Below are 27,669 nucleotides of genomic sequence, written 5' to 3'. Positions count from 1 at the left end.
GGGAGAAGCAGACTCCCCGCTGAGCAGGGAGGCAGGGAGTCTCCCCACCCCATCCAAACTCGGGGCTCTATCCCGGACCCTGAGATCATGACCTGAGCCGAAGTCAGGGGAGTAACTGACTGAGCCCCCCAGACACTCTTAACGCCCCCAACACTCATGCCATCACTGTAAGAGGAAAGTAGAAATGGACAATAGTGCTGCTCGGGCCCCAGGTCTCTGAGGGCAATCCTCTGTGGGTACTACTCTCTATTCTATGGGTCAGAGATTCCTTTCTGTGGAAGGGTTTGTGACTGACACCTGTGAGTCTGGGGAACGGCTCATGGCTGGATGGCTGTGGACCCATTCACCCTTAAAGATGGAATCCGCTCTGTGGATCCTGCCATGGGTTTGTCCGGTGATGCTGTGAGTGCGGGGTTTGGTTCTTTCCTGTCGCACTTCCTTCTTCTGTCGTTCCATCATTAGCTCTTCTCTGGACCATCTTGGGAAGGGGTACAGTTCCTAAGGGGCTGTCCTTGGTTCTCAGTGAATGGTTTCTGTTCTGAAGTTTCAACTGCTTATTGCATCACAGTTAAGACAGCATGCTCCAGAGCCGACTTTGAATCCTGGCTCTGTGACTTACTAGCTGTATAACTTTGGGCAAATTAATTAACCTCTTTTTGGCTCCGGTTCCCCACCTATAAGATGGGGTTAATAATAGTACCTACCTCATGACACCAGGGTAAGCTTTCAGCGAGTTCCTCCTCCACATAAAGTGCTCCAAAAAGTACCTGCTTGGAGACAGCCTTCAATGCAGGCTAGCAGAAATTACTTTTATTGACATGTCTGTTGTTATAGAAAGAAAATGTTGGATTCAGGCTGATTTTTATTGAAATCTTGGCTATGTTCCCCTACCAGCTATGGGAACTTGGGAAAAGTTGCTTAATTTTTTGGAGTCCCTGTTTCCAATTGCCTGTGGCATATTGTTTTAGGCATCTGTTGCTGAGTAAAAAAAACTGCCCCAAAATGCAGTGGCTTCAAGCAGCAATACTTCTTTGTCATTATCTCTCATTGTCCTGGGGATTGACTGGGCTCAGCTAGGAGGTTAGTATCTTTCATGTAAATTTTGGTCACAGGGTGGCCAAGCAGTCAGTCAGTAGTGAGACTGCGTCACTTCAGAGTTTCCTCTGGCCATGTTTAGAAGTTATTGCTGGCTGTTCTCATCTGGGAGCTTAGTTGGAGTTCAGGGCAGGGGATTTTGCCTGGGAGCATCCCAAGAGAGAGCCAGGTAAAAGCAGAGTTGTGTTTTATAATCTAGCCTCAGAAGTCACTTCTACTATATTTTGTCTGTTAGAAGAGAGTTAGTGACTAAGCCCTGACTAGGTTCAAGGGGAGCAGAATTAGACTACTTCTTGGTGGAAGGATTGTCAAAGACTTCATGAATATGTTTTGAAACCGTTACAGTCTGCTTTCTTCTTTTCTTTTTAAAATTTATTTGAGAGAGAGAGAGAGAGAGAGAAAGGGAGAGGGAAGAGAGAATCCCAAGCAGATTCTGCACTGAGCGCAGAGCCAGACACAAGGCTTGATCTCACAACCTTGAGATCATGACCTGAGCTGAAACCAAGAGTTGACCGCTTAACTGATAGGTGCCCCTATGGTGTGCTTTCTGTTCACAAACTATTTTTTTTTAAGATTTTATTTATTTATTCATGAGAGACACAGAGAGAGAGAGAGAGAGAGAGGCAGAGACACAGGCAGAGGGAGAAGCAGGCTCCATGCAGGGAGCCCGACGTGGGACTTGATCCAGGGTCCCCAGGATCATGCCCTGGGCTGAAGGCAGTGCTAAACACCTAAGCCACCCGGGCTGCCCCTGTTCACAAACTATTGATGTGAAAAATACACTCGTCCTCACCTGAAATCGTCCTCCTTCAAAAAAGTCTCATCTATTATGGCAGCAGGCTCAAGCTTAGGGGCCAGGGTCTCATCCTCTAAGTCAGGTGTAGGTACAGATGAGGTTTTTCTAAGGCAGTTCCTTGGGTACAGCCACTTGAGTCTTGCTCCTCCTGACGTGAAGAGGTGAACTATAGAAACAAATTATCTGACTCCGCACTGCCAACCCTCCACTACCATATAATGCTGGAATAGATGTAGGGTGACTGCTATAGATGCAGGGTGACCACTATAGATGCCCCCTTTTAAAAATTGGTAATACTTAAACATTGACTTTTTCCTAGTCTGGGATCCAGTCTGGAATCTCCTATCACATTTAGCTGTCATGTCTCCTTGGCCTTCTCTCTGAGGTAGACATTTCCATTTAGAAAGGGGGAAGCAGCAGCCACTAGTGCATCAGCAGTTCTGAGATCCAGCCTGGCACATGAATAGGCTCAGTCCTACTGTCTGGGAATGATTCTCTACCATTCTTGGTTCTACCCTATGGGCTCCTGGTTTTGCCCCCCTAAATTATCCTTTTTTTTTTCCATAAAATATGGCTTGTGTCTGCAGCTAAGGACTTTTCTCAGTGTTCTGTGTTCTTTTAGGTGATGATCACTCAGGTGCAGCTCCAAGAGGAGACACAGGAAAGACAAAACACACTCAAGGGTTACTATACTCACAGATCCTAGATGGATCTGGATCAAGAGGAAGTACCACGTTTTGGGCAGGTAGGCAGAAGACAGAAAAGCACAGACCACAAGAGGCCAGAAACCTTACTGGGATTTCCTTGGGAATGAGAGAGCCAGGGCAGGGAGAATTGTTTCAGGCCAGTTTGAATAATTCTGGTGGACTCTAAGCTTTAAGAGTGGTGCCTGCTTGCCTGATCCCTGGTCCTAGGATGATTAAGGGGCAGATAGAGGAGGTATGGCTCTGAATTGGTTAGTTTGCATATCAAAGGCATGCTCCTGGTTGAATCCTTTGTTATCTCTAAGAGGTGGCTAGCCCTGATGGGGCAGCATCTCCAGACAGAAAGGGTTTTTAAGATGTCAAACCTTCATGTTATCTAGAAAACAAAAACTATATTATAGTAGCCTCAGCCTGCTTCCTACTTATAGATGTTTGGGGGCTCAAAGGCTTTTCATCTTGCAGTGCTGGGTCCCTTTTAGACCGTGTTCTGGCTAGTACACTTCTTTTTCAGAATGTGTGGTTTGCCTATGAATCTTATTAGGGTTCACAGCGTTAGACAAAAGCCATGCTCTCAGATCTTACCAAGATAAGCTCTTCTCTGCCTTGAGCTCCCTGTGGGCTGCTGTACGACAACACCCTTCAGATTAGTGTAATCCCTGTTCTTGAATGGAAAGGACCTGGGAGGCATGTCCTTAAGATCATTAGAGGGCCTCTTATCTGTCTCAAAGTTTCTTTAAGACATTGCTTTTTTAAACATTTTTCTGAGGTCTTAACAAAGAATGGACAAGGGATGAGGAGGCATTCAGAATGCCTCAAACTGAATTCATTATTCCCTTACCGCATCCTATGTTGTATAGGAGTGTCCATCTTAGGTAGTGACACTGATCTAGTCTTCAAGACCATCAGGAACCTCAAAATTGGTCATCTTTGCTTCCTTTCTTGCCTTCACCCCTGTGTCTAGTACATGGTCAAGTTCATGGCAATTTTTACTACTGCAGAGTGTCTTCAATCCAATTCTTTTCATTCATGATGCTCTAGTTGGGTAGTTGAATGTCACCTACCCTGTCATAGTAGCTGCTAAATGGAATTTCCCGTTTTCAGAGTCTCCACTCTCTTCTATCATCTTGCCTGGAATGAGCTTTCTAAAGCAAAGTAATTATGGCTGCCCAACCCAGAAGTCTTCATTAGCTTCTTATTGCTTGTAGAATAAAGTGAAAATGTCTTCACATGACATGAAGGGCCTTCCACCGTTTGGCCCCCCACTGCCTTTAAGCTTGGCAGCCTGCTTGGCCATCCTTATTCTTTGCTGTAGTCAGGATGTACTGTTTTGAAAATTTGGGAGACATTTTGCCTTTTTTCCTCCTTAGTGCTTTTGTGCATTCTGTTTCCTTGGCTTGGTATGCTTTTCCTTTCTTTCTCAGCTGCTAGCCTCCTCGTCCTTCAGAGTTCAGCTCAGATCCCACTTCTCAAAGCCTTTTCTGATCCCCTCAGTCTGAATGAATCACGGCTTCCTTTATGTTTCTGTAGCAGTTCATAGCCCTTCTGTAATCGTAGCAGTCTATTCTATCATTTAGCCTCATTAGAGAGGGAAGCAGGCATATGTGTCTGTGGTCTCTAGACTATGAGCTTCCTGTGTGTAAGACAGAACTGCAGCAAAGGGTGTATCAGACTTATTTTTTTGTGCCTTTGTAAAGTTAGATGGCTAACGACTGCTAGATGACCTGTAGAGAAAAGGACTTTTACTTTAGGATTAGAGCCGGCCATTAGACTAAGCATCTAGTTCATGGAAGGAGATTGGCTTAGGTGTATTACATGTTAGCAGGAATATATGAAAATGGTAAATTGAGGCAGCTATTTTAGATGAAAATAGGGGGTCGGTTTAGTTACAGAGTGCTATACCAGACTCTTCACTATTATTGCTGCTACTGTTTATAACAAGAAAAACCAAATCTCTCATGTGTGGACTAGAGACTGTATTTTATTAGCCTCTGAGGGGAATACCTTGATTATTCAGGGTACTAATTACTAAGCACCTAAGATGAGTCAGGGTTAGGAGAATTGAGCTGGTTTTCTTCTTTTTTTTCTTTTTTCTTTTTTTCAATAATTTTTAAAATTTATTTATTTATTTATTTATGATAGTCACAGAGAGAGAGAGAGAGAGGCAGAGACATAGGCAGAGGGAGAAGCAGGCTCCATGCACTGGGAGCCCGATGTGGGATTCGATCCCGGGTCTCCAGGATCGCGCCCTGGGCCAAAGGCAGGCACCAAACCGCTGCGCCACCCAGGGATCCCTCTTTTTCTTTTTTTTTTAAAGATTTTATTTATTCATGAGAGACACAGAGAGAAAGGCAGAGATACAGGCAGAGGGACAAACAGGCTCCCTGTGAGGAGCCCGATGTGGGACTCAATCCCAGGACCCCGGGATCATGACCTGAGCCAAAGGCAGACGCTCAACCACTGAATCACCCAGGCGTCCTGAGAATTGAGCTGTTTTGTACACTGGTGTACGTCATGGTACTTAGCATATTAGAAGATCTCAATAGATACTACTGGAGGGAAGAAGGGTGAAGAAGTGATTTTTTTCCTCCTCTGTGACTCTCAGGTACCTACATGTGCCATTCCCAGGGATCACAGCTGGAGAGCCAGTTCAAAACCAGCCAAAGTTAAGAAAAGTCTTATTCATTGCAAGTAATTTATCCAGGATCCTCTTGATACTCAGAGCTTTCTGCGTTGCCACAGATGAGTGCAGGCCTCTAGGGTATTTGGATGTAGACATCATGATTGGTAGCAAGTGAGTGGCAGAATTACAATTGAAATCAGGCAGTCAGAAGTGACAGGAACTTCTTTTAGGTGGCCAGGAGGAGTCTGGGCCAAGTCCTAGTCAAGAAGAGGAGACTTTTCAGACATTGTCAGGTTTCTGATGGTTGTTTTGCTTCTCAATGACGAGAGCCCTTCCTGGAAATCAGTCTTCTCCATGCCCAGTCTCGGCCCACTGCTTTCTGTATGGCCTTATGCAGCCTGTACTCACACCCTGAGCTTTGTTTTCAGCTGACAAATGCTTGTTTCTTCTTCAGTCATGAGAATTGGGGAGGAGAGAGTGTTACAAGCCAACTAGGTAAGTGGCATGGCATCAAAATAGAGCCTGCATGGGTTTATAGCTTTTCTGTGAACATTTTAATAAAATCCCAGACTGAGGAACAATCTGGACGTCTGGAATGCTGAATTTCACTCTTGAAGCTGGACTTCCGAGTATTACAAACATCCATGAGTTTGTGATTGTGATAATTAGATGGGAGAGGTTGGGGCAATTTAGGAAGATGATGGGGGCCCGACGGCTTCCTGCCTTTGAAATCCACAAAGGAAGTAAAATGGGGAAAATGATAAATAGTTGATCAGAAAATGGGGAGTGCCCCTCCTACATTAGGACAGCTGGCTCGTTGATAAAGATGTTTTACTGCTAATGGCCCTCAGGACCAGATGCTGTGAAAATGGAAGTTAAACTCTGATTTTGGACAGGTCTTTCCCTGCAGGGAGGGCAGTGTAGCCTCCTCTCTGCCATTGCCCAGCTGTGGATTCCTCTAAGAAGTCTCAAGGGTCTTGAGAAAAGAGACTCATTGGGCCCAGGTCACTGGATTCCAGGGGAGGGGTAGATGGCAGTTGGCAGGTGCCTCAGGGCACATGGGATTGCATCTGCTTGACCTTTGGCTTGTCCTTGGAGACTCTGCCTGCCTGTTTTTGGTAGGGCGAGTTCAAGGTGACCTCCCTCCATTCCACAGATAGGAGAGTTGGCCTGCTTGGTCTCTCCGTATCCCTGAGAAACCGATTTTGCTACAGAACTGGGTGAACCATATGGCAGCCTAGATTACAGTGATTGTTGGCGTTTGTCAACAGAGAGAACAGGCTTTTTGGCTATAGCAGATCCCCCAGGTAGGATTGCCACACCATCTGTGAACAGAGCATATAGAATCAGCTAGATGAGTATACGGTCCTGTTCTCATTCATTCCCTGCCTCCTAAACAAAGGGAGAGGTAAGTCTGTCATCAAATATTGGCTAATAGCTAATAGTACTTTAGTTCCTTTATTGTTCTTTTCTTTGAAGGACGCTAGAAAGGTCTGGTAGTCATGTATCTTACTCTTGAGGGTTTATAGTCTAGTTGAGGATATCAGGTCAACATGAACCAATAACACACGACGTAAAGCAAAAGATATATAGTAATTACAAAAAAGGAAAATAGACTGTAGAATTCAGAGATGAGGAGGATCGGTTGGGGCTGAAATTTTCCAGAACAGAGTTAGGACTGGAGGTTAGTCTTGAAGAATGAATAGGTTTTGGGGATTTAAGAGGATAAGAAAAAGGCTTCTAGGCCCGAAGAACAATATGAGCAGAGGTAGAGACAAGCAAGATGTCTTTACAGGACCATGAGGAGATTAGTGTGGTTGGGGTAGAGATACAGGGGAGATAAGATTAGGAAAGCAGGGCAGGACCAGATTAAAGACGGTCTCCAGAGACAGGCCAAGGAGCATGGACTTGGTTCTGGAGGTGATATGGCCTCATTGTAGGTACTGGTGCAGAGATATGATATGAAGAGAGGAATGTTTGCAAATACATTATATACACAATTCAGAGTGGACTGGAGTTGGGGAGAGATATATGTTTCAGAGATCAAGGAGGGAGTTATAAAGTCCTTGAAGCCATGGCAACTAGGTGAAGAGGCAGGGAAAGTATGCTGTTTCTTTCCAGAATCTGTAAGATTTGATCAGGAACTGGGTAGCAGCTGGGAAAGGGCTCATGAAGCGGAGAAAGGGGTCAAAGTTGAATCTTGGAAAGCTGATGAGAAAAAGGATAATGCCATTAGCAGAAATGGAGAAGTTATGAGGAAATGTGAATTTAAGTAGGAAAATGACGAGTTGGCTGTTATTCTATTTACTTAACAAACACTTATGTGACACTTCTTAGGAACCTGGCACTGTACTAACCACTTCATAATAATGTTCACTCATTCAGCTCTCATCATAAACATATAAAAGAAATACTTTGTTATCATCCTCTTGATCACAAAGGGGAAATCTCAAGCATGGAGAGGTTAAAGAATTTGCCCAGCATCAGGAAGCTATCAATAAATGGCAGAGCCAGCATTCTGAACCCAGGCCTTTACTCTAGCCTCCCCCTTATTAATGGGAGACCCATGTAGAAACTGTAATACGCCGTAAGACATCAAATATTTGTTAAATGCTTCTTTTGTGCAGAACTCTTTTCAGGAAATGTAATAATTGGCATGATATGGATATAACATTAAGGAGCCAGTACAGGTCTAGGGAGTGAAGAGTGATTGTCCAATTGTTAAGGGGCACTAAATTTTGTGCTATGAGAAGGTATCATATATAAAGAAGCAGGGGACAAATGCATACATATCTGGTTAGAGATATCAGAAAAGACTGAATAGGAAGGAGATGGGATTGTAGATCTACCTTGAAAGATAGGTCAAGTTGGACTTTGATAGTTGGTGGTAGGAGAAAGGGTCATTCTATATAGAGAGAAAAGCTTGAATAACATGATGGAAGAAAGTTCAAAACATATTTTGGGACCAACACAGGGCACCGTTTCTACCTCAGTAAATGTTTGCCTTGGAATGGGGAGTGGTTTTAGTGAGACTACAGTGTAGAATTGGACAGCAGGGAGAGGGGGCTTGCTCCCTGAAGAGACGGCTGGAGCCCATGAGAGGAGCATAATCATGATGTAGAATTACAAGTCCACAGCATACGAATGAGGAGGGGGTAGCTGATGCTATGAGGGCAGAGGACTCCTGGAGGGAAGCTGAGAGCTGAGGATGGAGCCTTTTTGTTTTATGCATGCTGATATGTAAGCTAGTCTGTCTTCTTTTGGGATGAGCCCAGTATTTTCTAAACTAAGGCCTGGTGGCTTGCTGGCTGTGGTGGTTTGTCTCCTAGATTGAGTGGAAGACCATTTCTGGCTTTCTGCCTCTGCTCTTCAGAGGTCTTTCACCACCTGGAGTAAGTGAATTTCTCATTGTCACTGTTCCCTAAGTAGATATAGACTGGACTCCTAGGCCCCTTCTGCCTGGACTGAAGAAGGAATTAAGATATGACACCATATGCATGTTACGGGTGCAGAGGTGATATTTCAGGGAACCCTGGGTTCCCTATGTGGTATGAAACCTTTGTGGTTGAGATTGCTCTCTCTGATGTCAAGGGCAGTTACTTCCAGAAGACTGGCAGAGCATGGTGTGTTCCAGTACTCCATAGCCCTTTAGGCCTTTAAGGATCATTCTAAGGAAAACAGTGTTGAGTAGGTAGGGATAGAACTTAAGAATACAGAGGCCAGGCATTACTTGTGAACTTCTTCAGTGGACATGCTGGAATGATCCTAATCTCATACTTCATCTCGTAAAACAGCACAGTGGTAGGAGAGAGAGAACGCTTTAAACTCCCAATTTGTCACTTACTAGCCCTGTGACCTTGGGACAACTGACCTTTGTGAGCCTTTCTCCTTCACTGGGAAATAGGGTTAATGGTATTTGCTTTTCTTTCCTAACAAAGGTATAAATAATGTCTGTGAAAGCGCTTTGAGATTGCAAAGTGCTCTATCAGAATGTGCTGTTATTATTACAACTACTAGCCAGTTTGCTCAGTCTTAAAGATTAATGTCCTGAGAGTGCCTTTTGCATAACCTCTTCATACTCCTTCTGCCAAGGACTTCTAGGGCAGGGCCACGGAGTGGGAGTTTGACTCATGGCACCGAGTATTTCCCTAGGCAGACCTATTGGCTGTGTGAAGCACTTTCCCTACCCTGAACACGAACATCTCAAATCGGGCCGTGCCCGACAGTTGATGGCATGGTAGATATGATGAAATCAGCTAACTCTTTTCTTGGAACCAGGCAAGTCACATATACAAAACTCTCTTCTTTCTTCCTACATGAAAAGCTATTTTATCTCAACCTTTGCCAGAGAAGATCTTGCTGAAATGCATGGGGGCATTTTGCTGCCTCAGCGCTTGTAGGGCTTAGTCTGCCCTTGAACGTCTTGCCTTGTGTCATGGTTATCCTTTATAATGGCACCGACCTCTGTAAACAGGAACGTATCTGCCCTGATCTTGGGATGCATCCTGTTTCTTGATTGGGGAAAAAAAAAATCTCTGATGACCATTTTGTCATTGATTTCCTGGCTTTTCAAAAGTGGAAGGCAAGATGCATTTTGGTTAATGGGATAGTTTCTATTACCCTGGGTTTGACTGTATTGGGCTCTGGTGCATTAGAAGGTGAGGAGCTGGACCTCCTGTCTGTATCCTGCAAACCCCTAACATAAACCTTTACAGCCCTGGGACAACCACTACACCCTCCTTGGAGCTTCTCTCTTCAGAATGAATCTGTTCTTGTTTTCTTTTACCTTTGGAAAGATCTTCAGATTCAACTGCAAATTCAGAGCTCTTTCTTAGTACCAATTCTTGTTGTTTCAGCGGTTTTTGTTTTGTTTTTTAAAGATTTTATTTATTTGTTTATTCATGGAAGGCACACAGAGAGAGGCAGGGACATATAGGCAGAGGGAGAAGCAGGCTCCCCACAGGGAGCCTGACTCGGGACTCGATCCCGCGACCCTGGAATCACGCACTGAGCTGAAGGCAGATGCTCAACCACTGAGCCACCCAGGTGCCCCTGTTTCAGTGTCTTTATTGACGATTTAGGGAAGGGCTTTTTTCCTTTCAATTGAATGGCAAGGAGACTCCTGAGCCACTGCCCCTCTTGTTGTCTGCCTTGTGCTCAGGGAATGCAGACCTTGTAGTTCCACATGTAAATGGTCAGAGGTAAAGATGGGTAAGAAAGAGGCGCTGACATTTGGTGAGCACGTACTCTTACAGACATTACTTCATTTGATTCTCACAACAGCCTAGGAAGGTGGCCTTCTCTTCCAGATGTTACATCCAGGAACCTGAGTCTCAACAATTCAGTGAGTTCCAAGCTGGCCACACTGGCTAGAAGTGATGGAACTAATCTGAAGCCATGCTTTCCAGGCAGGACCAGTCTGAAAACAAAGAGTGGCAATAAGGGGATTACTTGCACTTACTGATTACCTAGACATTCCCTTCTGGCTAATGTGGAGATACAAGAGATGACTGGACAGGGTTCTTTGAAGAGTTCTTTTTTTTTTTTTTTTTTTTTTTTTTTAATTTTTTTTTTATTTATTTATGATAGTCACAAAGAGAGAGAGAGAGAGGCAGAGACACAGGCAGAGGGAGAAGCAGGCTCCATGCACTGGGAGCCTGATGTGGGATTCGATCCCGGGTCTCCAGGATCGCGCCCTGGGCCAAAGGCAGGTGCCAAACCGCTGCGCCACCCAGGGATCCCCTCTTTGAAGAGTTCTGTGGGGTTTTTTCCCTGCTCAATTCTGGGAATGGGCTGGTGACCCTGGCTCTTGGCTGGAGCTCTCCCATGGCTCAGCCTCTGATTGGCCCTCTGGCCTCTGCTTCCAGAGCCTCCTGATTCAGGTCAGATGCCTCCTGGTGCCCTAGAAATAACAGGGTTTCTAGCCCAGCGTGCCTCCCTGGAGCCCCTCGGCCTGCTAGGCCAGCACTTGCAGCGCCTCTCCCCAAAGCTGTGTTTATTTCTATTATGTCATTTGCTTATTATAGGCTGTCTGCTAAGTGTCAGCTATCACTTCCCCGTGGTTCCCTGCCTTTTCTTCTCCCTGTCTTCCCCAGTGCTTTGGGGACTGTGGGCGACAGGGACCCAGGAGGAACATTCTAAATAGGTTCCTTGTACAGTTCTTCATTAGGAATTAAGCTTTTCTGTTGATTTTTCCCTAAGGGATGGGCTTTTGTTAGAAGTGCTGGCACCGTCAGTGAGTAGCTTCTCGGGTCCAGGGAAGGAGTGCCTCAAAGGATTGAAAAGAGAGCAAACCTTGAGGGTGGGTGGGGGGTGGGGGAGGGGTGGGTTTGGATCTGCCGAGGTCAAGTGCTGACCTGGGATTTGGCAGCTTCTGTGTTTTGGTCTTCTGCTTCCTGTGACCTTGGCAAGCACTTGTCCTCTTAAATCTTTGTGTCCTTGTGCTGTTTGTACACTTTGCACTAAGAGATGCTTACTGAATTCTGGTCCCAGAGTCAGAGCTGTAGTTAAAGACAGCAAAATGGAGAAATTGGCCCAGAATCCAGCTTGGGGAACTGGAGGTCAGGTGCACGGGGGAGGCATCATGCCCTAGACAGTTGCATGTAAAATAAGAGCTCGGTCTATTAGGCAGCCTCTGCCTCCTTCCAAAGTTACCTGTGGGAACAAGTGGGGCTGTTTCTCCCTCCCCACACTCCCACCTGACCCTCTGTCTGTGTGCTGGTGCTTTGTGACTTCTCTTCTACTCCATTGCCATCTGCAGTCATTTCCCCAGATTGGGCCTGGTTCCCTGGGGGCTGTCTCCCCGGGAGCCCTGGGCATCTCCTGAAGGCGGCTGGGCTGCAAGCAGCTCCCGTGTGGCCTCGTTCTGACTCGAGCCCAGGGCGGAGGAAGGGCATGTGTCTTGTACCGGGTGCCAAAATGGGACCTACAGAGGTTGTTGGCTTCCTGGGGTCTACATTGCTCACTAGCAACCCATGACCCTATAACTTTGGGGGTTGGCTTGGGAAAGCATTAGCAGGGCTGACTTTAGGTCCGATGAACAAAAACGGACTGGCGTGCTCGCTCATTCTCACCTCCTCCCCACTGATGCAGAGGAGCTGCCCTTGTGCAAGGCCTGCCCCACCCTGTGGTCCATCCCTCCCACCTTCCTGGATCCGCACACTGCGACTGTCTCTTCCCTGTCTTTGTCTCTCTACATGTCCATGCACCGACATCTCTCCCATCTGTAGCTCCCATCCGGCTTTCTGTGCTCACTCCAGCCAGACTTCTGGAAGAACTGTTTGTACCCCTCATCCCTCTTACACCACCCCTGCTGGCCCCTGTTTGACGTCCTCCTCCCTTCCCCCTCCATCAGAGTGAACTCCCAAGTCCCTGAACACTCAGCCTGTCCCAGACTGAACTAATAATCTCACCCACTTCCCACACCTCTAACAGGGTCCCCTGGCTTAACCACGTTGGTTGTACTTTGTTACTTTCTTCTTTCTGCCTGAACAACACCCCTCCACCCACCCCTGCAGTGCATCATCTTGTTACTTTTCCCCCTAAATCTCTCTTGAATCTCTTTCTTCAGTGACAGCACCCATGTCAGATACTGATTGGCTTTCACCTGTTTTTTTTAGCGATTTGTGCTCCTTAGAGTCATCCTTCACATCGTGGGCTTTTAAAAACACACGTCCGGTCAGATTTCACTGGGCCACCCCTACTCTGCTCCAATCTCTTTCTTTAACCTTAACACATACTACCAGCGCATCCCTCTCATGTCCTGCAGGCCCTGTGTGGTCTCATCGGTGTCGACATCGCCAATATCATCTCCACCTCATGTTCTTCACTGGGTGCTTGGGTCACACTGGCTTTGATGAGACAGGGCTCCCGCCTCAGGGCATTTGTATGTGTTCATTCCTGTCTCTGAAATGCCCTTCCTTCCATCCTTCTGCACTCTGCTGAGATGTTACTTCCTTCCAGAAGGCTTTCTGAAACTCCAGACTAGGCGACAGGTATATGCTACATCTGCTCACACTGTGCCACCATCATTTCCTTATCTTTCTAGTACTTATTCGGGGTAATAAACAGGACATTGTTTGACATTGGCTATCTAGCTCCCTGCTAGACCACAAACTTCTGAGAGCAGAGACTGTGTGTGTCACAAACAGTCCTAGCACAGTGCCTGACACATAGGGGGCACGAGGATTGTTCCTTATGAATGAATTACAGTTGAGCTGGGGAAGAGGGGATTGAGATGAGTTTGCAGGGAGGTGTATGCAGACAAGGTTGTCCTCCCAAACTGTCAAGTTCAAGAAGTCAATAATAGTTGAGTTTTCGAAGAATCACGTCGCTAGCTTATCTGGTTCAGAATTTTAGTTTTAAATACGAGAAGATGAAGGCTCAGAGAGGGAAGCCACTTGCTCAAGGTCAGAGAATGAGGTAGTAAGAGTTCAAACTCCTCCCTGACTTCCAGGTTGGCACTTGCTCTCTTCTGCACCACCCCTTCCCTGCCTCTCATACAGGTGACAGGCTCTACGTTCTCCAGTTCTGAGCAAGGCTCTGGAGTCAGGAAGGTGAGTTGCTTCCTCCCCACTGTGAGTGAGGGTGGCAGGTGGGAGCGGCCTATCCCACAGCTGTGGCTTCAGGAGCCATTGGCCTCCCCTCCCCTCCAGGGTTAGCAATGAGTGATGGGCTGCAAAGGCATCTAAGCCAACGCCAGCCTTACCTGGTGAGATGTGGAGCCCTGAAAGGAGAAACACAAGGGATGTGTTTGTTGAAGTAACTTGATTTTCCAGTTTCTAGGTTATCAGAATTTGAGGACTGGAAGCCTGACATTGGAGCTAAAGCTTCTGGGAGCCTGGATTGTGTCTGTTCCTTGTGGGCTCACTGTGCACCTGCCTGAGAACTCCACCTGTGTGGTCTGAGGGTGAAGCCTTCGTTGAAGCATACAGGGAAGGGCTTCTTCAGTAAGGCGTCCTTCCTCCGTCGGGTTTATGTCCTTCTCACTCAGAATTCCATCCTGTAAGATCTAGAAATGGAAGACTCCAGGCTGGGAGTGGCTGTGCAGGAAACAGGATATTTAGAATATAAACTATAGAATGCTGGCACCTCACATTTCCAGTGTCCCCTCACTCATCTTCAGTTTTTTTCTTTATCTTTTCCCCCTTCTACTTAACCATTAAATCTCCGTGACTACCCTGGGAATGGAGGACATGGAGATGAGGAAGTCACATCTCTGCCCATGGGAAGCTCATAGCTTAGTGATAGACCACTCATTTCTTCATTCACTCGTTCATACAATATTTAGTAGGCATTTATCATGTGCTAGGCATTATAATAGGCCTCTTCACTCATTCAGCATTATTTGAGTTCTTCCTGTAGATCAGAACTCCTTCCAGGTGATCGGAATATTGAGCAACAAAAATCTTTGCCTTCATGGAATTTACTTTCTAATGGGGAGAGACCAATAATATAGACTATACATAATAAATAAGTAAATTAGTGTTTTGAATAGGATAAATACCATAAAAAGAAAAAAAAATGAATGGAAAGGAGTAAAGAGAGTGCATGGGTGGGTTGCAGTTTTAACTAGGGTGGATATGGTAGCCCTAACTTACAAAAGTGACGATAGAGTGGAGACTTGCAGGAGGCGAGGGAGTTAGACTTATGGATATCTTGGTGAAAGAAATATCAGGCAGAGGGAATTTGATCTAGGGTGGAAGCATGCCTGGCAAGTCCAGGGAACAGCAAAAACGTCCTTATATCTGGAGTGGAATGAGCTCAGTTTAGAGAGGCAATGGGTGCCAGATCATGCAAGGACTTGTAGGCCACTGTGAAGATTTGGGATTTTCTTTTTGTGAAAACCAGATCCACTGGAGGGTTTTGAGTACAGAATCTATTTGATCTGATGCACATTTGAAAGGAATCACAGAGTCTCCCATGTTGAGAATAGACTTTTGGGAGCAAGGGAGAAAACAGAGAAACCAGTTAGGAGGTCACTGCAAACATCTAGGAAGGAGATAGTGGTTTCTCTGTGTATTGTGGTAGCAAAGGAGGGGATGAGGAGAGGTTGGAAGCTAATAGAAGAAATGGAATCAGGAGGGTTTTAATTTTATTTTTTTATTATGGTAAAATATACATAAAATTTACTATTTTACCAATTAAAAAGCATATAATTCAGTGGCACTAAGTACATTCACATTTTTGGGCAACTGTTATCACCATCCATTTCCAGAACTTCTTCATCTTCCCAAACTGACAGTCTGTTATAATTTTTTTTTTAAGATGAGAGAATTCATATCATGTTTCTGTGCTGGTGGGAATGATCCAGTTGAGAAGGGGAAGTTACTGATGTAGGAGGGCAAGTGGAGATTGTTGGACTGATTTCCTAGAGTAGGGGAGTGGTGAGATCTGGAGTACAAGCAGAGGGTTTGGCTCTGGCACCATGGATAGTTCATCTTAGTAATGAGAATGCAGGCAGGATTATGTGTACAGATGCTGATAGGTGCATAAATGTGTTGAGTCTATGAAAACTCATTGCTCATTTTCTCAGTGAAGGAGGAAACAAAGTCATTGGCTGAGAGATTGGGGTAGGAATGTTAGAGGTTTGAGGAGGAAGAAGGTGTAAAGTAGTTAACTAGGTGAGTGAATAGAGTAAACTAGGGAATAAAAGTATCATTGTCAGGGCACACTTTTTTTTTTTTTTTTTAGATTTTATTTATTTATTTGATAGAGAGCACAAGCAGGGGGAGCAGGAGAAGGAGAAGCAGTTTCCCCACAGAGCAGGGAGCCGGGGCTTGGGGCTCAATCCCAGGATCCTGGGATCATGACCTGAGCCAAAGGCAGACACTTAACTGACTGAGCCACCCAGGCATCCCTGGAAGGGCCCATCTTTGGATCATGGTCATGAATTTAAAGTGAGATCAGTCTGTGTGTTTGTGGGCTTTTCTTCAGGTGCATTCAATTGCCTGAATGCAAATACTGGGTTGGATCTAACTAAGATTGTGGTTTAACAAAGTGAAGAAAAGGAATTATTATAAAGATTGATTTTGAGTGTAAGGTGGGAAGGAAGGGAAGAGGGACACAATATTCACTATGAGGACCCAGGAAAGATGGTTGCATCAATCGACTAGATAAAAGAATTGTTGGGGTCCCAACCCTAGAGGGACTGAGCTGGAAAGTGATTGGAGAGTGGGATGTTTACATTCATGATCATGGAGAGGTTGCAATTTCTAGTGATGACAAGGACTACAGTGGGTGAATGAGTCAGTGGCTAGAGAAGAGTGGAGCACAAGATTGCTAGAGAGAAAGAATGAAAGGAACCGAGAAGCCAAGATACTGGCAGGAATCACTTGATAAGTGTAATGACATTTCTAGAAGTTAAGATTGGACTAGTATATTACACATATGAATAACAGACATGTGTCCTGCCCTCAAAGAATGTGCATTTGAACCCAGGAGATAAGCAAGTCAAAAGCATTGACAGCATAATGTGGTAAGTGCTGTGATGGGAAAAGTGCAGGGGAGGGCAGCACAGATGGAGGACACCTGAGCCCAGCCCCGGGGGCTGCAAAGTCTTCCTGGAGCAAAGACATTTATGTGGGGACTTTTAAGAACAAATGGAAGGTAAAGAGAGGAAGAAGTACTCCAGAAAGGGGGAATGATATGTGCAAAGGGATAAACACAAGGCTGGGGCGTGCTAGAGTAACTGGAAGAACATCTTATTGCAGGTGCCACACACAGTGGTGCTAGAGGAGCTTAAGGTGAGGTGAGTGGGGTCATCGTGCTGGGCCTTGGGGCAGTATTAAGGAGTTACGCTTTATCCCATGAGCAGTGAGAGAGGTGTCGATGGACGGGGGGATAGAAGACAGTGTTGAGGACCACTTAGTAGATGAGGGACATTCGACTGGGGCCCTTGTGTGAGCTGTCTATGGCTGCAAAACAAATTACCCTGAAACTTAGTGGCTTATAGCAACAAACATCTATTTTCTCGCAGTTTCTGTGGGTCAGGAATCCAGATGTGACTTGGCTAAATTTTCAGACCTAGGAATTTTACAAGACTACAGTTAAGGTGGCAGCTAGGGCTACAGTCATCTCAAGACAGAACGGGAGGCTTTCAGGCTCACTCACCTGGCCATCAGTAGGCTTCAGGCCATCAGGTCCTCCCTTACTGGCTACAGGCCACAGACATCAGTTCCTTGCTACATGGGTGGCATCATGACATGGCACCTGACTTCCTTCAGAGCAAGCAAGGGAGAGAGCACTAGACAGCAGGCAAGCTTCAAGTCAGTCTTTTTATGACCCAACTACAGAATTCACGTATCATCCCTTTCACTATATTCCATTTGGTAGAACCGAGTCTCTAGGTCCAGCCCTCACTCCAGGGGAGATGTTGCATAGGGCAGCAACATTAGGAGGCAGCAGCATTGGGGGCCAGCTCAGGTGCTGCAGTCATAAGCCTCAAGGAGGGCTAAGGAGTTTCCAGAGAGACAGATGAGGAACAACTAGGAAAAGATGGCACAGAAGAATTTTCAGGAAGAGGGAGTGACACCGGCAATGACATGTAGGCATGCAGTACATGAAGTGTCCAAAGTGGTGGAAGTTAGCTCCGTGAAGACCCATCGGAAAGGGTCTTGGTACTGTGCTGAGAAGTTTGGTCTTTACTCCTCATACCAGGAGAAAATCCCTTGAAGGCTTTTATGTAGGAGAGCGACCTAATTAGTTTTGGTCTCCGGCTGAGTGGGGACCTTTGGGAGTGGGAACGGTGGGTGACAGGGCGCCCTCCAGTGGATGAAGAAGAGGGCCTGAATCAAGTTAATGGCAGTAGGCATTGAGAAGGAGAGCAGATTCAAAGGATATTTAACCAATTAGGAACAAGTCTTGGAGGATTTCCTAGGAGAGCAAGGATGGATCAGAAGCTTTTGAAGTTCTCCACTTGGATCATAGAGGGTCCTGGCCGGAAGTGAAGGTACATAATCCAGCACGAGTAAGATGCTGTTCCTTGCAGATGGGACAGGGATGTGAACTAAGGTACACATGCCCAGTTCTGTTTGCTGACAGTAAAAAAATATTTAGTTGGAAGCCATTTAAAAAAATGTTATTTATTTATTCATGAGAGACACAGAGAGAGAAGCAGAGACATAGGCAGAGGGGGAAGCAGGCTCCCTGCAGGGAGCCCAATGCGGGACTTGATCCCAGCATCCTGGGATCATGCCCTGAGCCGAAGGCACACGCTCGACCACTGAGCCACCCAGGCGTCCCTGGAAGCAATTTTTTGAAGCGCTTCCTGTGTATAGGACATCAGAGAGTTTGGGGGAATACAGAGTACAAGGCTCTACTCCTGAAGAGCCTTCAGCCTCTTTCCAGGCAGAAGTGATCAGGTTCGGATTTGGGACATTGTCACTGTGAGGCAGGGCAGATGAGAGACTCCACGTGCATCCACACCCCCGCAGCAGTGGCACCCCAGGATGCTGCTGGTTTCTCTGTGGGTCTTCAATGATGGGTGAGCCCTCATAGTATCAGAGGACTGTTGAGCTTCCACTTCTGTTGGTTTGGGAAGGCCTTTCATCCCCACCTTACCACATTCTGGAACAGCCTCCCAGTACTCCTGGGCCACTTAGTGTCACCCCAAGATAGCCCTGGGCTCACAGTTAGCATTTGGCTCCAGCAGGGTTCCTGGTGCCTGAGTGAGTGGAGCAACACAGTGGTGTTACTGCACACTGCAGTGAACTCTGCAGCATCAGGAAGTTTGTGTGCCATTTTGCTAGCATCTTCTGGGGATAGAGTAGGATCAGATTGGAGGGTGAGCTTTTCGTGGCTCCTAAGTGCCAGAGAGAATTGTTACCAAATATGTACCAGGGCTCTGTAATTGTTTGGAACACATGATCTCATTCAATCCTCACCACAATCCTAGGAAGTTGTACTATTGCTATTATCTTATGTTTATATCCTATATTTCCCCTACATAGGGAAGTGAGACTCAGAGATGTTAGTGACTCCCCTGAAAGCCACACAGCTAGTTAGAAGTACAGGCAGGCCTGTCTGCCTGCAGATCCCATATCCTAATCATATTACCATACTCTTCCTGTCCTCATGCTTTTATTTTTTTGAGTCTGTTGTTCTTGTCTCTGATCCTATCATTTGTCAGAAGATTATTTTCCCCCTGCTGCTGGGGTCCATAGGCTCTTCTTTTTCTTTGTAGGTTTTAATTTGGTATTGAGTGCTGACCCATCTGGAATTTATTGCAGTATATATAAATCTCATTTGGTTGTGCTTCCTTGGTCACAAACCAAACTTAGATTCTCTAAAGGTAGTTCAAGTAAAGATGAGCTTACCAGAGGGAACCCTGGGGTGCTGAGGAGTAAGGGATCTCAAAGCAATCCTTGAGTAGGGTTGACCTATAACAGGGCTGGACCTGGCAGAGACTAGATCAGACCTAAATAGTATGTGCCTAGCTCAGTTTCTGACATATCATAGGTGCTCAGTAAATATTTATTGAATAGGTACAGCAAACAGTCAAGTGGTACACTCTGCAGTGAAAGGGGCCTGTAGCAATGCCAGTGGGACCAGAGCCCTTTCGTTTCTGCTGAAATCAGGTTCACTAGGCTCCTTGAAGGATATGGCAGTAGCACCACTAGAGAGTCATACTTGTTGTGGGACACGTCTCTAATTTCCTCACACATCTTCTGGCTAGACTCTGAGCATGTCCTCACTGGCTGCAGCCAGATGGGAGACACAGATCGTCTGCCCATTGTGTCCACATTCCTGTGTGGATCCCTCCACACCAGTTCTCATGTGAGATGTCACTAGAGAGTAACAACATCCTCTGATGAGACTATTGTCCTACAGCAGTGGACTTCCTGGTAACTAGAAAAAAGGAAGGACTAGAGGGATGGGAGATCTGGGTTCAGGTATTGGCTCTGTTATAGCTGTGTGACTTGGACCTGATACTTAGCTTCTTTGGGACTTGGTTTCTTGATCTATAAAGGACAGAGTTTGGTTGAGATTCCTCCAAGCTCTTGAGTCCTTATGAGTTGCTAAGTTGGGCCCGAGGTCACAGGGAAGAAAATGCTGGCATCACATTCCTCTTCCCTGGAAACTCGTGAATAGGTCCAAGCAGATGGCCTCTTTGAAGGAGGACCGTTTCCAAAAGGGGGAAGAGTGTCTTTCAGGGTTTGGGTGGGACTCTCTCCTTTCCTATTACTCTAAAGATACTTGGAAGCTGAGTCTGGCATGGTCAGCTGGGACTCTTGAGGTGCCGGGAGTGAAGACGCAGAGGAATGACACGCACATAGGCCCCCACTGCTCGCTCTGGCAGCCTCGTGATCACAGTGTGCCACTTGCACTCCTGCCTTCTTCCCTGGGCTCATCTCCTCCGTTTGAGTTCTTGATCCCAAGCTATGTCCCACTGGCGTTCGTTGTGGCTCTGGAGTAAAATACAATTTATTTTTCTCTGGCTGGGAGTGGAAGGTTGCTTAATATTAGTAATAATGTCATTGGTGCTGTGCGCTCCAGGGCCTGTTAACTGCCAAGTCAAATCCCGTTGGAAGCAGAAGGCGCTACCGCTCGCCTAGGATGGGAAACGAGTTGGAGGTTCCTGATGTAGTTTTCAGTCACCTGAGCTTCTTATATTTAAAAAAAATTTTAAAAACATATTATTTATTTATTCATAGAGACACACAGAGAGAGAGAGAGAGAGAGAGGCAGAGACACAGGCAGAGGGAGAAGCAGGCTCCATGCAGGGAGCCTGATGTGGGACTCGATCCCAGATCTCTAGGATCACGCCCTGGGCTGAAGCCGGTGCTAAACCCACTGAGCCACCAGGGCTGTCCCCCACCTGAGCTTTTTAAAGATGCAGTGGTGAGGGAATAAATCTGTGGTTCCCTCCTCTTAGCGCAGAGTTTTCAACAGTGGCACTGGCCTTTGGAGCCAAATAGTTCTTCATTGTGGGGGTTCTCTGTGGTGCATTGTAAGACGTTTAGCAGCAGTAGCACCCCTCCTCCTGCAGTTAGGACAACCAAAAATGTCTTCAGACAAGCCAACTGTCCCCAGGGGGCAAAATCGCCCCAGTTAAGAACCGCTGTCCTCAAGCTACTACTGCACACGTGCTGGTACCTTGTGACACAAGCAAAGCTTTTGAGAATCCCGGTCTTCGTTTTTGGTTTCACTTCTGACTCACTGAAGATCCTAAGGCGATGAGACTCTGTAACTCTGTTTATTCCCCTATCAAATGGGGCTATCCATTTTCCTTATTAAGATAGTAATTGATGTTTGTTGAAAACAAGTTAGAAGCAGCATTAAAGTATACAGAAGCAAATCTAAAGAGATTTGTCTTAGATTTGACTCTTTAGATTTGCTAGCATCTCAAATACCTAGAGATAACTATGATTAAGGTGTATTTTCTTCCTCCATTTTTAATTTGCATACCTCTCCCCTTCCACACCACCTAGAGACCAAATCAGGATCATATCAGAGTAGATGGCAAACCGTTCTTAGGAAATGTGATTTTTTTGGTGGACACATAGAAGGCCATCTTATACAGGTCATGTATTTTATTTAATCAATTTTTGGTTGTTATGACATTGATTGTGTCAATTTCTTACTACAGGAGCTAATACTGGGAGAGCAACCTTGTGCATGAATCTTTGTGTGCAACTCTGTTTTCTTTAGGATAATTCCTAGAAGTGGAATTGCTGGGTCAGAGGGTGGAAACATTTTTACGGCTTCAGGTATATATTATCTGGTTGCCTTCTGTAATGGTTGTGCCATTTCATACCAGCAGTGTATGAGAGAACCAAATTGGGGCAATCTGTACTTTAAAAAAGCTTTCTTCAACACCTCGGGCTTCTGCTGAAGCTGAACAAATCCCCATTTTATTTGTAACATTGCACAAGAGCCCTAAAAGCACAGTGGTGGTCTGCTCTCATGGTGCAGCTGGGCTGAACATGTACTGACCAGGATCAGTGACAGATAGCATATTTTAGAATTATTGACAGAACTAAGACCCAAGACTAGAGAACCCATGGCAGATCATGCCATATGAGAATCCTGTCTTTTTGGCCTGGCCCCAGGATTGAGTGATGTGCACTAATGGCCCTACCTGACCAGTCTTCTGAAGGAGCCACTGATTTTCACAGCCTCTGACCCAGACATATGTGGCACGTAGTTTTCTAAAGTAGGAATCCAGTGGCCTACGTGGGAGGTGTAGAGAGAGTCACAGCTGAGGTGGAGCTGGCTAGAAGGAATTTTGCTAGTGTCAGCCTTCTCTCCCTGGCCCTGACCTGCACCCTACACTCTCCTATTCTTCACCCCAGCCTCCTGGATGCATCCTGGGCACTCTTGGTGAAAGAACATGGAGTAGGTATAATTTCTAATTTTGACCCAGAGCCTACAATGTTTGAGGTGCTGCGGATAGACTTGGCAATGGGGTGGGCACAGGGCACCTGGGATATTGGACTTGACCTTGTCGGCCTTTCTGGTCTTGGCAACCCAAAGCACTCCTGCCATGGCTGTCTCTGTCTAAGAATGTAGTCACTGTGGGACTGGAAGATAAACAGAGTCAGGCCATAATGCAGTCAGAGAGAGAGAGAGAGAGACAGGTTTTGAGACCAAGCCTTTTCTCCTTTGTTATAGGGACAGATGCTTGGAGGAAGGCCAGTGTTGGCCCTGCCACATGGCTGGGGTGACCAAGTCTGGGCGAGCACCCACCTCTAGTCTCTGACCACCTCTATGGCTAGTGGAAGTGAAGGTGAAGTTCTCTGGTGAACTGTTAACCGGTGCTCGTGAATGACAATTTCACCTCTATCATCAGGTCCTTTGATGTTCACAGGAAGACCTCTCATCTGTGGAAAGAAGGATGTTTAAAGCTTGTGGAGGGGTCTTTCCTTTGAAATTCTTACTTCTGTGCTTGGGGAGCTGAAGATCTAAAGGATATTTTGTGGGGAGACCTACCCAATGCCACATTTCCTGAGACCATATCAGGTTCACCTTGTTCTGTAGTAAAACTGAGGGAAAGTTACCTGAAATTGTGGGATGGTATTTAATCAATGGTAAATCTAGAGATATAATCTATCTTTTTAAACTTTTTATCTTGGACTAATTTTAGACTCATAGAAAAGTTGCAAAAATAGTACAGAGAAATGCCGTACACCCCTCATCCAACTTCCCCTACTATTAACATCTTACATAACCGTAGTAAAATGATCAAAACTGGGGAATTAACATCAGTGCGATGCTATCCACTGCAATATATGCCTTATTTAAATTTCCTCAGTTTTCCACTCATCCTTTTCCTGCTCCATGGGCCTCCCTATGACCCCACACGTTGCATTTAGTTCTTAACTCCTGTCTTCTTTAATTTTTTAAATTGCTTTTTGATCTCTCCTTGTTTTTTATGATCTTGACAATTTTGAAGAGTGTTGATGAGCTATTTTGAAGAATGTACCTCAGTTTAGATTGTCCTTTTTTCTCATCACTGAAGTTTTGCCTTTTTGATGAGATTACCACAGAAATGAGGCTGTGTCCTCAGTGTGTCCTACAGGTGATGGCAAACTGGATTGTTTGGTTAGGTGGTGTCTGCTGAATGTCTCCACTAAAGTTACTACTGTTCCCTTTATAGTCAATAAATATCTTGGAGGGCAGGCCCAGTGGCGCAGTGGTTTAGTGCTGCCTGCAGCCCAGGGCCTGATCCTGGAGACCCAGGATTGAGTCCCACGTCGGGCTCCCTGCGTGGAGCCTGCTTCTCCCTCTGCCTGTGTCTCTGCCTCTCTCTCTCTCTCTGTGTCTCTCATGAATAAATAAATAAAATCTTTAAAAAAAATAAATATCTTGGAGATATACTTTGAAACTATGCAAATTCTTTTGCTCTTCCAACTTTCGACTGCTAATCTTGGCATCTAATGGTGGATCCTCTTGGCAACAGTTGTTTGTGGTGTTTGCCTGATAATGCTTTTCTATTTCTGTATTTATGAACTATAGAATAGTATGTACTGTAGAGTAGAGCTAAAGACATAATCTTGACAGGATGGATTATTCCTTGATTAAGTCTTTATTCAAGAACAGTATTTCTTTCCAAAAATGTGATCTATTTCTCTTTATGCCCCTGTATATTAGTTTCCTGTTGGTATTCACAGAAAATGTGCAAAAATAGTACAGAAGGTTCCTGTACACCCCTCATCATCTTCCCCTAAGGTGAACATGTTATATAACCATAGTAGAATTAGCAAAAGTAGGAAATTACCTCGTTCATAGGAAGGCTATACAATCAAGCAAGAGATACTGGTGGGGTCTGGATATATTTTGAGGTAGGATGTAGAGGCTTTGTGAAAGGATTGGATGCGGACGGAGTATGAGAAGAGGAGGAGTGCACTTTGGCGCCAAGATGTTTGACCTGAAAAACTGGTCCTACCGTTTTTTGAATTGAAGAAGATTACAAGAGACAGCCAGGCAATTTTGCTCAGCAACTGACAAACTCCCCTTTTCTCATCACCTCCCCGATTATCCACTTGATCCAAGCTACCATTATTTCTTGCCTGGTTGTTTTAATAGTCTCCAAATTGGTCTCTCTGCTTCCACCCTTACCCCCTCTTCAGTCTGTTTTGAACACTGCCACAAAATTAACCAAAATATGAAAAATAAGTCAGTTCCTATGAGTCTTCTGCTCAGAGCCTCCTCTGGCTCTCTTTGTCACTAGAGCAAGGTGACCAAAGGCCCACTTGCATGGCTTGGTCTGTTGTCTCTGACCCCAGCATTGCTTTCTCCCCTCATTTCTCCATCTTTACTGCTCATGACTGTCCTTGTTATTTCCTGAATCTGCCAGGCTTCTTCCTGCCTCTGCACATCTGTGTTTGTTGTTTGCTCTGTTTTGTTATTGTATTCGCCGCTGTATGCTTTACCTAGAAATCTGCATGGGTTGTTCCCTTGCTTCCTTCACTCTTCAAATGTGACCTCCTTAACGAGCACTTCTCAGGCCATCCTATGTACAATCGTAACTCCTGTACCACTTCCTGTCCCTTTTTCTGTTTTATTTTTCACCTAGCTCTTGTCACTAACATCACTGGATGTTTTACTGATTCATTTTCTAAATGTTGTCTGTCTCCTTCCACTAAAATTGCGGACTCCAAGAGGACAAGGATTTTTGTCTTTTTTGTTCTCTGCCACATCTCTTGGGTATAGAATAGTGCCTGGCAAATAGCAGGTGCTCAATAAATGCTTGTGGAAATGAATGAATATCTGCCTTTAGAGTCGGTCTATATATTTATCAATTGCTTTCTGAGGTATACAAGACATTAGGGTACATGTTTAAGCAGATAAAAAGAATTTTCAGATATGGCCTATATCTTCACACTGTGTGGAATTTGGTTGGGCATAAAATACCCAAGGTGTGAAAAGATGACTAATGGTATCATCGTAGGCTGTAAATGTATATTAAATCCTATAAAGTACAGGGCCCAGTGGTGGGTACAAGGGCAAACAAATATGTAAGACAGTTTCTTCCTTCAAGCTCTTCTAGCCCTAGTGGTGATGACCCAAAGAAAAGTAAGCTCTACCTAACTAGATGAGCCAAGTGACTACCATCTAGTATGGATGTCCCAGAAGAGCAGCTGTGCTGGGTGTGGGGGATGTCATCAGCAAGACCAGCAGTCTCAGGCTTCATGTAAGGTCTCACCTTAACACCTTGGCTCTAGAAAATCCAGGGGATCTGAGAGGTCCCATGTAGCCAGGACACAGGCCGTGTGGACGGGGAAAAGGCAGAAGATGAGGCTGGTAAAGTAGGTCACGGAGAGGTGGTGAAGGAAGGACCTTGAATGCTGTGTTCAGGAGTTTGAACTGCATTCTATAGGTGGTGAGGAGCCCCTCAAAAGTGTTGGAAGAGGAGATTAGCATGGTACCTTGTGATACGGGTGCATGTCTGATGATGGTTAGAAAAGGCTGAAGGTAGGGAGGGTGGTTCTGAAGCTCCTGCAGTAATCTGGAAAAGCTGGAAGCCCAGAGCACAACAGAAGGTGTCAAAAAGAAAGAAGGGAATGGATTGGAGAGCCAGTTTGAAGGGAGAATTGGTACACCTGGGTGAATAATTATTTGTGAGGTCAGGGAGGATCTGTTGAAGGTAATGCTGAGTCTTCTGACTTGGGTGACTGGATGGGTTAAAGAACACAGAAGGTAGGGCTGGAGGTTGGGAGTGCAGGAGTCAGGAGGGTAGAGGTGATGGGAGAGAGAAGGGGGTCCACGTCATAATCCTGGTTGGTCTGCTCTGACCTCACCGAGTTCCCTGATGTTTGGCTACCAAATCCATAAGGTTGCTGAGCCAGGGGAAAGTGCACCTGTCCCCAGGATGTCTCCATGAGCCCCCGGGTCAGAGCTGCTGATCTGTTCACTGCCTCCAGGTGTGAGGAGCAGCACAAATGAAGCCAATCCTGGCAGCAGGCAGGAGGAGGTGTGGCGCCTGGGGAGCATCTCTGGGACCTCGGAAGGGAGCCGACAGGGAGCAAGAAGGCTTACAGTGCCTGGGAGCCAGGTTCAGCTCAGCTCTATTTTGGGTGACAACATTTACAATGTTCCTTCACCCAGAATCATTCCGCCTGCCTGCCCGCCTTCAGCGTTTCCAGCTGATGGATTCTCACGCCTACTTCACAACTGGCTTGGATCAGGGGCTTTCTGTCTTCCTGATTGCTTCTCCTCGGACCCTCCTCACCATTCAGCAGGATGCCCAAGGCCCTGGGGTGGCCAGCATACCATGCTTGGTCGCTCCTGGCTCTTTAGCAGCAGCAGAATCAAAACAGAGGTGCAGAAGCTGGAGGTGAAGATGGGTGGGGTGAACGTCAAAGTTCAGACACAGAGGTATGTAGGCAGCTGACTTGTGTTTCTGTGCTTCACTTCCTCTAAGAGACCAAGTTACTGAGAGAGGAAATGCTTGATAAATGAGAATATTTTGTGTTTCCTCATCTCTTGTCTAAGAACCTCCTGGCACAAGATCTGGAGTCTACTGCTGTCCTAGATTATCCCCTTATCAAATCCATGGACATTTATAGGTCATGTTTTGGGCTTTGCAGATAGAGTGTGGAAGGGACAAAGGTCATTCTTTTAAAATTAAAAACTTATGGGAGTTCACACATTCATTATAGAAAATCCGTGAGAGTATTAAAAAAAGAATGAAAAAAAAAAAAAAAAGAATGACAGTGACCCATGATCCCATTACCTAGAGAACGATGGTTAGTTATTTTGATAACTGTCTTTTCCTGCACACCTGTGTGTGTATTTTCCTGTGTGTGTGTGTGTGTGTGTGTGTGGCACATGTACATGCCGTCTTTCCCTAGGTTTCCTTGAATGGGTACAGAATGGGACACATGCTCTCAGCACCAAAGTGTTCTCACCCAAAATGTATTTCGCATGTAGTTTGGGAGATTCCCTCCTACAACTCTCCTCCTTTTTCCAAAGTGAAATCATGCTCCTTGTAAAAGACTGTTGGTTCTTCC

General features: G+C 45.7%; 1 protein-coding gene and 1 long non-coding RNA gene across 6 annotated transcripts in view; one reads left to right on the top strand and one right to left on the bottom strand.

Annotated features, from left to right (window-relative positions):
* NRG2 (neuregulin 2) overlaps nucleotides 1-27,669 on the top strand; it is a 243,681-nt gene that overhangs the window by 77,269 nt on the left and 138,743 nt on the right. The window lies entirely within an intron of this gene.
* On the bottom strand, nucleotides 10,131-13,256 carry LOC140632939 (uncharacterized). Its single transcript, XR_012030588.1, has 3 exons — nucleotides 12,822-13,256; nucleotides 11,572-11,715; nucleotides 10,131-10,634 (listed from the first exon to the last, which is right to left on the bottom strand). It is a non-coding gene; the product is annotated as an uncharacterized lncRNA (long non-coding RNA).

This window comes from Canis lupus, chromosome 5 (genome assembly GCF_048164855.1).
Source record: "Canis lupus baileyi chromosome 5, mCanLup2.hap1, whole genome shotgun sequence".
Taxonomy (NCBI): domain Eukaryota; kingdom Metazoa; phylum Chordata; class Mammalia; order Carnivora; family Canidae; genus Canis; species Canis lupus.
The sequence above is the reverse complement of the archived record's forward strand: the minus strand, read 5'-3'. Positions and strand labels throughout refer to the sequence as shown.